Source organism: Lepisosteus platostomus, chromosome 24, assembly GCF_059453375.1.
Source record: "Lepisosteus platostomus isolate fLepPlt1 chromosome 24, fLepPlt1.hap1, whole genome shotgun sequence".
Taxonomy (NCBI): Eukaryota; Metazoa; Chordata; class Actinopteri; order Semionotiformes; family Lepisosteidae; genus Lepisosteus; species Lepisosteus platostomus.
In genome coordinates, this window is record NC_142634.1 from 11265587 (window position 1) to 11279950 (window position 14364).

A 14364-nucleotide genomic window follows, 5' to 3' on the forward strand; every position below is an offset into this window, starting at 1 on the left:
TAAGGTAGCTTTGGCTGCATTAAGGAGTATAGTATTAATTCAGCACTCTGGCGAAATATAGCAGGGGTGTCCAAACCTCATCTTGAAGGAACGCAGACTCTCCTGGCGTCTTTTTCTTAGCTTAGTTATTGCTGAATTGAAGTAATCAGTTGCTTTGCTGGAAAAGCCAAACTTTATTACTTGCTTTCTACAGCAGCTATTAGCAGCAATATAAACATTGAAAGAGATTCAAGAAAGACTTGCAGCACCGATGCTCTAAAATACACTTTTTGCCATTGTTGAAAGATAAAATAATAAAAAGAAACAGAGCTGCTATCTAAAGAACAGTAAAGACTGGAGGATGTAGATACATACAGTATAGGGTTAGTGTAGTACTCCTTATTGGGAAGTGCTTTACCTCTTCAAACTAGCAGTTTGAGGCTCAGGAAGCCTGGTATGCAGTGATCTCTGCTATTCACTTTGCGAAAATTAGGAATCCAAACGCGAGGTCTTTACTGCTGGAAATGAACGGGGCTTTAGAAAAAGACGTTTCTCGAAGACAAGGGCATCTGATTTCTTCTACAGAACATTAAATACTCTTTAGGATCTGAAAGCACAGCAGGCCAGTTATACTCACATCCTGCTGCTTTTTGGTCAGGACAAACCTATGTTTTATTAGGTACATATACATTTATAAAACTTTATTTTTTTCAATGATTTTATTTGCACATTAAGGTATATATAAGGTGTATTATACCACAGTACTTAACATATAACAGAGGTAATTTAATTTATTCAGAAATATGCCTCTGAGCCTGAATGAGTACTGCAGCCTAAAACTGATCCATTCGGTATTACATAATGTATCTAATGTGAATGAAAATAGTGCACATTTATTCTTAGTTTACTTCAGTGATCTGCAACCTTTTCTGAGGCTGGTGCAATACCCTGGCACACGTACAGAGCCTCTTTCAAACCAGAAACACAGTGAACTTATAACCCCTGTTATTACATATACTTATAATAACAAAACGCTATTATTGCTTTCATTGCAATTGCAATTCATCCATCTTTAATGGCAAATGGCTGCTTTTTTATATTTAATGACACAGGTCAATTCTATTACTTTGAGAATTTTTTTTTTTTCCTTACCACAGAATCTCATGTGGCTTTAGCATATGCACGTACAATTGAATCATTACTGGATGGAAAACACTTTAATGCTTTTTAACTCCTCAAGACAAGAGCTTCATAATCTCCTATTCAACATACAAACATACAAAGAAAAGACAAACCAATAAGGCATAATATTTACACCGACAAGTGCCCTCAAAAGTCCAGTAAGAACCAGGAATATGTATAAAAATGAATAAGAAGATAACAGTTCCTTAAGGTAAGGGGAAATACAGACCATATTTAACTCCCATTTAAGTAAACCGCAGTCTGTTCAGGGGTCAGAGAGCTACAGTATGGGAAAAGATAAAATATCTTCATTCTAGTTCAAGGAGCTAACAAGGAGCATGTACTGAGTCACCAAAAAACTAATGTAGCAAGAGGAAGTTGTTCAACTATTAACAACCTTCTGTTCCAGTACTGCTTAGACTCCAACCATCAAGAAAAAACAAACATCAAAAACCACAAAACATCTTGAACAAAAAGACCTAAGAATCTGCCTTTCAATAAGACAATGCATAAGATTTATTTTACACACAGCTAATTTAGACATTCTATATGTCTAAGGAAAGCAAATACTTTGGTCCTGTAGTAAAATTTCCTAAACATAACAGTGATGTTAATCACCTTAAGACATCTTTCATTGCTTTGCTAGGAACACCATGTCCTACCCTGATATTAATGCAACAATGATGCTGGCTCTCTGTGATAACAGGGATGCCTCGTACTGACAGATCTGTGATGGGTAGGCCACCCTCCACGACTGTTTCATCTGCCAGCAAACAAGTAAGGAATTAAATGTCAGAGTTAACAAAGAGCACCTGGGGCTGGGGATTCGCTCAAATCCTCCCCATGTGTTGTTACAGTACCTGAAGATAAGGTGGGCTGCACCAGAGGGGAGAATCTGCTTAGTGTAAAATCGGCCTGAAATGCTGTCAGCAATCCGCCGTGATCTGTGTGCCAGACAAAGTCGTTTTGAAAGCACATCCTCCCTGAGGCAAACAAACAAAACAGAAAATATCTAAGTGAGCTTTGCTTTGTATGAATGGCAGGCTCTTTCATTGCCAGACGTATTTCTCGGTGGTAAAAAAGTTTTCAGCCAAGAAAGGTTTGGAAAAATGGATATTTAAGAACCACAGTACTTAAAGCAATCCTATCAAATTATGGAGTATCTAATCAATCACTTTGATTCACGTAGAGCATTATTCCTCTTTTGAGCTGGGGAAGGGTGCTTAGTTTTTTTAGATCTCAGAAACTAGGAATAAAGAACTGTCAACAGCCTGTATTCTTAGTCTTTAATTTGTTTTGCCTTGTATAATAGGTGAACACTTCTGCAGGATCTGCCCTTCTTTTTGCTGGATCAGCGGTCACTGATCTAAACAGAGTGCGTCTTGTACCAAAAAGAAAAAGAAAAACCTGGTAAAATTGGGGAAAAATCTGCTCAGGTTAGCACAGCATTTGAAGTGATTTAACAACACTTTGAATAGAAATAATAAAATAAAATAATCCTGAACTTGTGCCACAGTGGCTGATTTTATAGTCCACAGGGAAGGTTTGGTCAGGTTACGAGAGATGTTTGAATGGAAGATTTGTTCCGCGTGGTTTCCACAAAGTCCAAACCAATAAAAAAGGTAAACAAATTGTTTTAACAAGGTGAAATTTCTTATTTAAAACTAATTCTTAAATTACAGCTGGCAAGTTTTTCCCAACATATTAAACCAAGTGCAAACGCAGTTTGTTTCTGTCACACTTCATGGCTGTTCACAAGAGCCTTTAACTAGTCCAATGCTAGAAAACAATATGTCAGGCCCTCGTTGCTCTGTGTACAGTAATTACTTGTGAGTAGTGTTAGCTTGTCTCTTAGCCAGACTCATTTCTGAATGCCTTCAGAATCTTTAGATTATATCCCAATTTTTTAAATTACAGTATGCATTTGATAGCTGGCACAAAAACACCGCCACAAATGAAAACCATACCACATATTAAGGTCAGAAAAAAACAAATCTGATTGCAACTGGCCAAAAAGATGGTTCTAAAGTTGGATGGGAAGAAAGACCACTGTTCTTATGCTTCTTAATTTAAGGCTGCAACACTGATATGGTAAGTAATCTTATGCAAGACCATCCACGGTTCATTAGTCATAAACCAAGGGCAGGGATGGAAACATCTACCATGAAAAAACAAGTGGACTCTGTGGGTCCCCAACAACATGAGAGATAAATGATGTAGGCTTTAGTGGTGTTGGAAAATTGGAATATAACACTGTCTGGGAGAACAGTCCTTATTTAGGATACGTAGAGCACCATGCAAATGCACAGCCACGTCTCGCAGAGCTCGGACAACACTGTGTGAAGGTAATCTGATCCAACAAACACTTATCTACTTTTACTTTACTGTTGAACTCCGAATGGTGAATGTAAGTTCCTACATGCTAAACATCTTTGGTTGCACTGTAGAATGAAAATCATTAACGTCTGACAGAAAGACTTAGGCAGTAAGTATCCCATGGCCTCAGTGTCCACACACATTTAAAACAACATCAATTTGCAGGACGTTATAGCATTATCTAGAGCTGCAAGTCACGTTTTGATTACAATTTCACCCAGTAATGCCCTGTCAATCTGAATTCCTGCATTTAAAGCAAATATAAAAGGGATCAAATCTGTAAGAAAACATCTCTAACCTACCTTTGTATTAATATTATGTGCTACTGTATGCATGCGAATGTTGAGGAAATACCTGTCAGGGATCCCTGAAATATACTCTGACATACTTTTCTACAAGGAACACAGCAGCAGCAGAATCAAGCAAGGTACAATACTTCAGAAGGGTTTGACAGGTAATGTTGAATTTAGCTGTGTAAGGTGAGTGCTTTCAGTCAAGGCAGAAACATGTCAACCTACAGTACACTGCTCAGTAGTTTTGGAGCATGTTAAACAGGCAGAAGTCAAGCTGACCTGAATGTTGGATTTTTATTGTGCCTTTAAAGGCTGGTAAAGGATATCACATTCCTATCTGTATACAGTTATCTGTGTACTGAACCATGCCAGGAATGCGGGCTGGCTTTGACTTGGACTTTTATCATTACTGGCACTTGATCTGATATGGGCCTGCTAGCTTCCCAACTTGTCAGGGAAATGATCCAAAAGGAACTGAGAAAGATTAGTGTCAGATGTTCCAGCTCAAGGTAGGCACTCTTCAAAGAACTTACAATAGATTATATTATTGACAGATGAATCGAGACTGTGCAAATGTAGCAGTTTAAGGCTTGCATTAAATTATTATTCAAGGATAAAAGCAAATATTTGGTTCAACAGGTCACAGTCATCTCCACCCTGTCTGTATTCTGGTCAGTAAGAGTTCACTTTCTGAAATTAATTATCTGAGACGCAGACTGAATGTTGCCTGCTTACAAATGTGTCACAGCCTATTTTCAGAACAGGTTTCAGCAATAAAAGTCCTGGAAGTAAGGGTTGTTTTCAGAACTGACCTACTTTAGCCTTCAAATGCAAGACATGGAGGGTTAATGGGAACTTGTTCACTGAGGTAAGAATACATCCTTATCAATTTGTAAGAAACAAAAACCCAATTTTCTACAATTTCTCTAATTTTTTTTGCTATTTTGGTAGAAGCGAATACCCCCAGAAGAGATTAAAATGAACTTTGAAGAGTGATCAAGGGATCCTAGCTTCATTTATCTTGCTCTTGGCTTCACAATGAAGTGCAACCATTTAAAAACCGGCCCAATGCCAAATTCTCACGAGCACAAGGACTGAACCTCCTTTCCATCTCCATGAAAGCACTGCCTTTGAGGAGTGTGCTGCTGATAAATTTAAGATGGCATGGAACTCATACGTCTGGCTCCTGTATCACTGTCCATTTACACAAAGACCCTTTTCCAAAGCCCACACATCATCAGCCTATAACGCAACACTGAATAAAATCAAAGTGAATGGTGTACGTACGCAGACAGTGCTTGGAAACTTAATCCCCGAGCCACATCTGGCTGTCATGCATCTTTCGTGTCTCATTTTATCTGTTATTTGATGAACCTTGTTCATCTAAAGCAGCTGCCAAAAACGTCCACGTCTCAAGTTGTTTCCACTGCTCCGGAAACTGCTAAATATTAGAGACTGGTGTCTTGGATGAAGATATAAGAGGTGTACAATTGTTTCATTAAGATTTTAAGAATGGTTCTTCTAAGGGAGTCTGCACAAAGGCCTATTTTCAGTGAAAGGAAGAGATTCTGGCCTGGTTTTCACCTGCAGCATGACAGCTCAGTAATACCAGGTGGTCTAGCTGGTTTTCTTGCAAAAAGAAACTCTACTTAAATGCAATTTAAGATAATAACCATAAAAGGTGAGCCTTCTCATAGAAGTTTTTCCTAAGTCTCTCATCTTATCATAAATCAGAGTGATTTATAATGAAAGCACACATCTCTTGTTCTGGTGATAATCCATACTGCTGCTTGACGAACAGTTGACATTTGTGGAATTTCAGCTTTATGCCTCTAGAGACCAAATGCTTCCCAAATGGGCATACAGAGACAGGCATGCATCCTCACAACAAACCAGAAAATAAAAATGTTTTTTTTTGGGCCTGCAAACTCAGTAAGTACCCCTTACTTAAATTCTGTGAGTTTCAGAGAGCTTCATCTCGGATATCTTTTTAAGTAAGAACTGGAGAGCTGAGGAAAACCATACTCGCAAAGCATTAATGCTGTTTTTCCATAAGGAAGACACTGAGTAGAAATGGGATTTATAGCCATGCCACTACAAGGTCTCCTAGGGCTTCTGCAATGCTAACTGCACCTCAAAACAGCCTCTGACCAATGCTGTTACCTTTGCCTCGACATTGCATGTGCAGAACCAGTGGCCTAATAATCATAGGCAACATTATTTAAATCTGCCACTTGCGTTTCATAAATGTCCTACATTTCGCTTGGTTTTCATTATCATCATGTCTCCCTGGATTTGTATTCTTTGAAAGGTGGGACACAAAACCTTCTTTCCCATCTCATTTTTGAGCCCTGGCGAAACAAAGCAGCACCACTGGCACCAGTGGGTTCACATTTCATCAAAAGAAAAAAAAACGATTGTGAGAGTCTGATGAGAAAACCATAACAAAATCTCTCCCCGGTTGGAAAAAAAAGATCCCTAAGTGGTGCTTTTATTGGTCAAGAAAGAATTGGTCGGGAAGAAAAAATGAAACTTTATTATTATTTCAAACCTAGATGCAAACGAGCTGTGAAAAGTACTGCACATTTGTGACTGAAAGTCTGAATGTCCGTTTTCTCAGAGCTTCCCTGTTGTTGGGGTATTTCCTTTCTTTTCATTTTATTTGTTTAATGGTGTCCGATTATATTTCAGGAGCCCCTGCTGCTGATTTTATGTGCAGTAAAGGCTTTAGATGGTTTGCATAACTGTCATTATTTTCTGCTGCAGGAAGCTGAGCATCCTGTGAGGCTGCTGGAATGCAGCCTGCCTGACATCAAAGCCACTGACACAGCAAGAGCATTGAGCACCAGGGGCAGGACCTGGGACACTGAGAGTGTCAGTGGTCAAGGAGAGACAACAAGGGGCAGGGCTGGCCTCGCACCAAACAGGGCGAAATCAAATATATTTACTGCACTCCAACAATCTGCATTCATACACCAATATAGTGAGAAAGACAGCAAGATGCGATTCTCTACAAATCCTTGCGATTTCCTGTCCGAACGTCATCCAGGTCATTTAACCAGTCTTTGTTAGAGAAAAAAAAAAACACATTGAAAAGAGTAAAAAACGCAAACATGAACAATAGACGGGGAAAAAAACAATGGAGGCAGTGTTGTTTTTTGATCAGCCAACAGGAAAAAGGATCTGGAATGTCCCTGCTTCCCTTAAAATGGTATAGCGTGCCCACTGCTTTGATAATTGCCGTACGAAATCCCTTACAAGGAACTGGACATAAATTTGATCCGAGATGGGAAATGACTGGGGAATTCATGAAAGAAATGTCCAAGCCAAGCAGGAACCCTTCCGTTGAGTGCATGAGATGGAAACGGGTGAGGAGCAGGAACAGCTTGCTCAACCAGAGGGAGTGAAAAGCCCTGTGGTTTTGCCTTACCAGCCTGCTATTATTTCCCCCACCCCTCTTCTTTAGCTGGGAGACAGACACCCTAGCCACAGTCTTGAAATTAATAGAGAAGAGGAGTCTGCCAAACATGGACAATTGTTGAACCCCAAATGGAACGAGTGTTTCCTCAGATGGAATGCCAGAAACACCAAGACTCTGGGCACATGCCTGTAGGCACAATCAAAAGCAGCTGGAGAAACTGCTGTTAGAGTTGCTCTCAGTCAGGAGCCTGATAAGCGGCCGTGTTTTCTGCAGCTAAAAGCAAGGGGAAAAAAAAAATTACCAGCGCAAGTACTCAGTACGGCTTTGGAGCCGACAACACCTTTGATCTGAAACAAAAGTAAAAGGTGCAAATCTATGTACAGGAAAATGTACAGTATGCATGAAAAAGAAATAATAAATACAGTTTAGAAACATAGGTCTGGGACAATCTACAGTGAACGGCACTCAGCTAAGCCTTGGCCCATGCCTACAGAGGTGTCATTATTCCTTCCTTCCCAGCATTCATTGCTTTGTACCAGACTGGCAGCCAGCCTTCGCTTTGCTCCACAGGGGGGGATCTGGCAGTCACGGACAGCCCCTTGCCCAACACTCAACCAGCTCATGCTGAAGAAGTCCTCACCTACAGCATGTCTTTTGTACCATCACTTACTGCCCACTATGGCGGTTGGTGTTTAGGGCTGCGGCGAATGTCTTCCCCGATCCCCAGCCTCTTGCTGGGTTTTGGATGGAGCCCCAGGTGCGATTTTGCTCCCTTAACTATGCACTGCGCCATGTTGTTCTCCATGAGAATCCTCTGCTTCTCCCCCCCGACCCCCTTTCCTTCATTTTCTTGCGCTTTGCCGCACAAACGGAACGCGTTGTTGTGTTGGCGTATGTATCTCTTCTGGTTTCATTTTAAGCACGTTTTAAAAACGTATTTCAGAGTTTATTTGGCGCCACTTGCGTACTAAATAAAAAGCTTTTGTGCAAGGCGTCCTGCTAACCAGATAGCCCAAGAAGGCAGTGCAGGTTACAATCGTCCGTGAGAACCGGTTCTGGGGCTGTGGCTGAAGAAAATACTCCACCTGTCTGCTTGAGGAACTCCTCACCAGTCCCCCTGGATCACCCGTTATTACATTACAATTCCCTAACAGCTTTCTATTTTAACACAATCCTAAATTAATTCCTCATATTTTCCCAGACATCAGCTATTTTCTATTCATACCAGATTAGCCTGGGTGATTCTTTATGACATTTGCAAATTTTGACTCAGAAAATATGCAGTTCTGGCAGCAGGACGCACTGTGTCTGCCTCTGGCAACTGGACGTGCCAGAAGTTACGTTTTTTTTCCTCAAAATGTGAATAATGCTCTACTGTTTTGAACAGCACTATCGGTTGATCCTAGCCAATGGCCATTGATCAAACAGCACAGCAGAGGCTCGCTGTTGTAATGCTGCTCCTCTTTCGTGGCTATAAACTCACTAGGTATAAATGCCGATGTTCACACACAGCTGAGAAGACAATTTCCACTCTCAAGATAAAATACATGATTACAAGAAAGAGGACAGGTACAAGAAATGCAAATTACATAGCCACAGAATACCACCTGATAATAATAAGAAAGGATTTTTCCCCTTTCAACACTTAAAACACCCATTAATGGTAGGTTTTAATCACTTTTCCTCTGGTAACCTGAGGTGCGTTCAGCTAAAGAACCCTAAAAAATGTTTTTTATGTCAGTGTTTTGTTTGGCACAAATATTTTCTAAAATAGGTCAAAGGTCTCAAGAGGTTGTGAGCATTGAGGGCAAAAGAAAAATTGATGATAGAGCTTCAAAATAGAATCTAGCCATTTTGCCTTGCTCAAAATTGGAGCTAACAACTCAGAGCAGATATTTCCCTTATTTGTCAAACACTGCAGCTTTCTAAAGTGTCTCATGCACAGTGACCACTGCTTTCTTCTGAGAAAGTACAGCTAGATTCAGCTATTGTCCTGTAGATAGCTGCAGGCTAAACTATATTAAACCTTTCTTGGAAATTAATTGAGGTCAAACAGCTAGTCACCAAGAAATCAGATTTGCCTTAAACTGAAACATAAGATAATCATTGTCATAGATGGGATCTTTACATCCATCAAAAAGCTCAACAGAAATAACACACTCAGGCATCTTTTGAGCTCTGTCATTGTGAGACAAACTGAAATTGCTGAGGAAGGACTGGACTGGTCTGGGCACACGTGCAACACACAGATGGGCAACGGAAACTCTATTTTCAGACACAGGTCAGGCTCAGATTCATCTAAATGAGAACAGCACATCAGGAAGGAAAGCCAAATGTAAAAAAAGGACAGATGAGAGAGTATTGTCACATGGTTACTGTGGCTTCCCTTACTATCCCAGCCTCTTTTAACAATTTGGACTTCGAAACAAAAAAGGATATATTGATTACAGCTTTAAAAATGTAAAAAAGCAATAATACAATAATACTTGCACATACTGTATATTGATTACAGTGCTACACTAATTCAATTGATTAATTGAGTAATTAATTAATCCCTTTAGATTTACATCAGATCAACAGATTTTGTCTCAGTCATGCAGTATCAGCCATGTTAGTGTTCAAACAAAACTCTCCCAGGTTTATAACTGATAATGACTGAATGACACAACTAATCAAAAGATCAATCAATGCAAAGTATTGCCTGTGCCTAACAAAACTCCACTCTAGAAATGAAATGGCATGTTATTCATTTGCAGAAATGACGAAAGCTTTTCCTTTCGCTTTTTAATTTGGATGTCTCATATACTGCAACATAATGATCCTATAACTAATATGTTGTTTATTCCATGATAATATGTTACATTTCCGATTAGAAATCCATTCCAGTATATTCAAATTCTTGAGTATCTGAAGGTCACATGGTCTCAGAATGAGTATTTACTTCAAAACACATGTCAGTAATCTGGAGAACCTCTGCTGATGGGGGGTCTGGCTCTTTTTATAATCTAACATTGCACACAAGTCTAGACAATATACAAATGTTAGTCACGATATTAAGCTCTGGACATTTGACCTGTGATGCTTATCAAGATTCCTCTTGTTCTAAGACAAGCAGAAGCTGGGCTACACTTCCTACTGTAAACTGAACAGGTGTCTCCTTCCTACCTGCTTCATTCTGACCATGTGAAGACTGTAGTCCCTTGTTCAGCCTTTTGGGGTCAGCACGGGATGATCTTCTTCAGATACAGAAGTGAACAGTGAATGAATGGCTAAGAAACAACCTGTTTACCAAACTGCAGACTCTTCAATAACCCACTGGGAGCTTGCTTGAATGTACTGCACTAAAGTAATAAGATGCTTTTTCTTCTCTTCGCTTTATAAATTAAAAAACAATACAAGTTAATTTGCACATTATTATGCATTTAAGCCTGTACCCATTAGGTAGGTACAGTAAGATATGGTACAGTAAGGTACAGTGAGCAACGGTGCTCAAATTAGGACTTGAACCCACAACCTTCCAGTTACAACCCCAGAACCATAACCAGCACATCACACTGCTGCAGAATTGACATTTTTACATCTCAAGATGTAAGGACCTCACAAAAACAGAAAGGGTGAAGTAAATGAGAAAAAAGCCATCAAGACGTAGCTGCTTTTGATAGTATTTTATCGTATATGGGGTACAAATCAATTTAAAACAAAGGAAAAATAATGTAATGATAAGTAAAGAGATGGCAAACTAGAAAGAGGACTTATGCACCTTGTGGTGAGATTTGGGTATAGCCCAGCATTTCAATTATGCGTCATGCCAATCATTTACAATTATAAGACTAAAGCAATCAAAAGTGTTCACACATTTTCACATCAAGCTACGTCATGGGAGAGCTCTTGCAAATACCATGGATTGGAGGTAAAGTGATGCTGTGGCAAAAAAGCAGATATTTCAGATTAGTGTCTCATGCCTTTTGAAAATTTTCCACGTTTTTATCCTTAATGCTTCATTTCTGTAAACTTTAATTTTGTCAGGCTTTGATTCTTAAGAGTAATCTCCTAAAAACCTCCAGCACGATAGACCTTCATTAAGATTGAACCAAAACTGTGTTTAAAGCATTCACGCACTCCCTGAACTCCATGTTCCGTGATGATTCAGCCCGTGTAGGAGGTGAATAATTAACAGGCCTTGGTGACACTGTATCAACTTGACCCACTGGTTCTGCTTAGCTAAACACTGACCCTGGCATGACTCAGGGGATATCTATAGCAAGCAGAGGCCAGGGGTGGGTGTGTGTGTGGGGAGGGGTGAGAAAGTGATCCCGTGCACAAACAGGGTGATTTCTCTGAGCCAGGCAGTGCGAGAAGGGCTGGGCTGGGTACAATTGCCATCTCAGACTGGACGGTTTTGCTTCTGCTCCAACGCTTTGCATAAAGCTTGGATATGATAGATGTTTCTTGTCCAACCATTTATAATCCCCCTGGCTGATAGATTAGACATGTGTAGCCTGCACTGTATCAGAGACGGACAGGGAAAGACAGAGTGTGTGAGAGAAACAGATAGTGCCTGTGCTGCTGACTTGCCACCACACACATCAGTGCCTAGATCGACGGTAGCTAGATACAGCAGCAGTGACAATATAATGTTCCCCATTAATCAAACCATGGAATGAAATCCAAACATACTGCATCCTGTCTTCTCTTCAAATGCTATCAGCCATTACCAGCTCCAAGCATCTGCCATTTAAAGCCTAAAGCGATGTATACATTCAGACCATTTTAGGGCCATCTTTAAAATGGCTTTGAATTTTCTTTGCAGCAGATGTTTACCTACAGGTAGCAAAGGAGAATCTGTAATATTGGTTATGACCATGGGAGATCATGTAATGTCAATGGATTCTGCTGACATTTAGGATTCTTTAACGGCAACTTCAGTTGTGCTTATGAAAATGGAAACACTATAAACAGTAAATACACCATACTGAATAACACTATATACAGGCTAAGACAGATCAGGAGGTGATCTAGATCTGGAGATGCACCTCAGGTCCCCTGTGTTTCACGCCCCCACCTTACAAGCTGGGAAACAGCGTTATACAGGGTCAAGCTTTTCTCTCCTGTACCTGGATAACAGATTTTCTGATGGAACGATAAGGCATTTCGGTTTTGCAACATTAATTGGAAATACAAAGAGGTAGGAGACATTCTGATTTGTGCCAACAGTAAATATTCGTCTTTGCCTCTTTTTTATATGAAGTACTCATATAAAAGAGACACAGAATAGAAAAGACGTAACTATAGGCACACGTGAAGCTTCTTTGTCTGAATGCTGAAATTTGGTGTCGATCAGAATACATGTGGGGCTATTTTATGGATTTAAGCCAAGAAATAATTATATAAGAATATATCTACTTCTTACACCAAAGTGTAAGATATTAAATTTCAATAGAAGCAGTTTATAAAAAATGTTGTTCTGTCATCTGATAGCAGACAAAGTGGAAACAAGTGTTAGCATCAGCAGTGTGTGTTGCCACTCAAACCTACCATCCTAGAAGTCCCCCCAGGCTAAATTCACAACTCAGGTGGACTACAGACACTTCGTAATAATTGGCTCTTCAAGATACTATTATTTTTTCAATGTAATATCGATTACAAAACTTGTACTTATTCATGCAGAAGACTTCAATACGTTGCAGATGTTGTGCTAATTGGTGATGACACATATTTGCCCATAGCCTGAAAGCCATTGATATTATAAAACCCCAGAATCAGTTTACTGTCACTTTTTCAGTTCATCTTGAAATCATATCCACCTTACAATTACACTATACAATTGGCCAGATTCAGAATACTCTTTCTGGCCCTCATTGTGACTAATTTCCAAATGAAAACATGCCCTAAAGGGGTTTCCTCTGTGTTATTTTCGAGTTCTAGCAATAAGAGTATCATTTCACTTATCCAGTGCTAAATTGGCTTCTGTACAACGCCTCACAGCCTGGTGTCTGTGTTTCACCTTGACAAAACTTTATGTTAGGGGAAGCAGCCAAATGCAAACAAATACTGTATGTCACTTCCTGTCACGCTTTGAGCAGCACAGGAAGTAGCTTGTGCAGTGGAGGGGTTTGAGATTTGCCAGCATGATATCCAACATGTGTTTACCCTAAACACATATTGCACACATATATGAATATATCTGCAATGACTATTAATTCTATAAGAAAACAGAACATGAAATTCAAGTACTATCATTAAGGAATAAAGAAGATACTAGTGGTGTACTCTGCTAAACTAGAACATCACTTGCAGTGACGCTGATAGTATAGTTCTGATAGTCCTGGCTCCAAAATGTCTTTCGACATATCTGGAGCCCAATTAAGGGCACAAAACAGAAAGGGATGTCCCCAAGATTAGATTTGCACAAAATTGATTAAATGCACATATATCAAATGGTACGTGATCCGTTGATTATTGACGTTACTGCACCAAGTTATCCAAACATATGTAAGATCCAATCTAACATGTCTCAAAGCAAGGGTTAAGAGGCAATGACTCCATTAGTCAGAAAGTGGGTGAACAGCAGGGTGGATTCTGCAGGTGTCTCAGAAATCTGATGAAGACTTGTCCAAGGAAGTATTCAACTTGTTATTCATATTATTCTTAGTTCTGTTCCCTTACTGTTAGCCTTTTGTGTCTAGATCACAATGGATGCTGAAAACAATAATCAAACAAAAATACATTTTTAAGGCAAGAGAGAAATTCATGAATTTCAAACTCAAAATGTGAGGACAGCAGGAGAATAGGGCAATTCAAACAGGGGAAGAACAGCACAGAGAAAAGCAATGAATGAAATAAAACAGGTGGTGGACAAGTTAGCTTATGCACTCTGATCAGGCATGTTTCTGTGTGGAATTAGGGCTGGATTGGACAGACTATTGTGGGGGCTATTGCACACATCCAGGAAATCCCAAGAGTTGCACAAACACACAAAAAAACTCCCTTTAAGGTGCACATATTTAAAAACCACATCCAGAGCTATTAAAGGTGATTTCAATCAGTGAAAGGACAAGGTCAGTGTTTGCAGCGAGGGGAAACATTGTAACCACCATGAAGGATGCTGCTTAT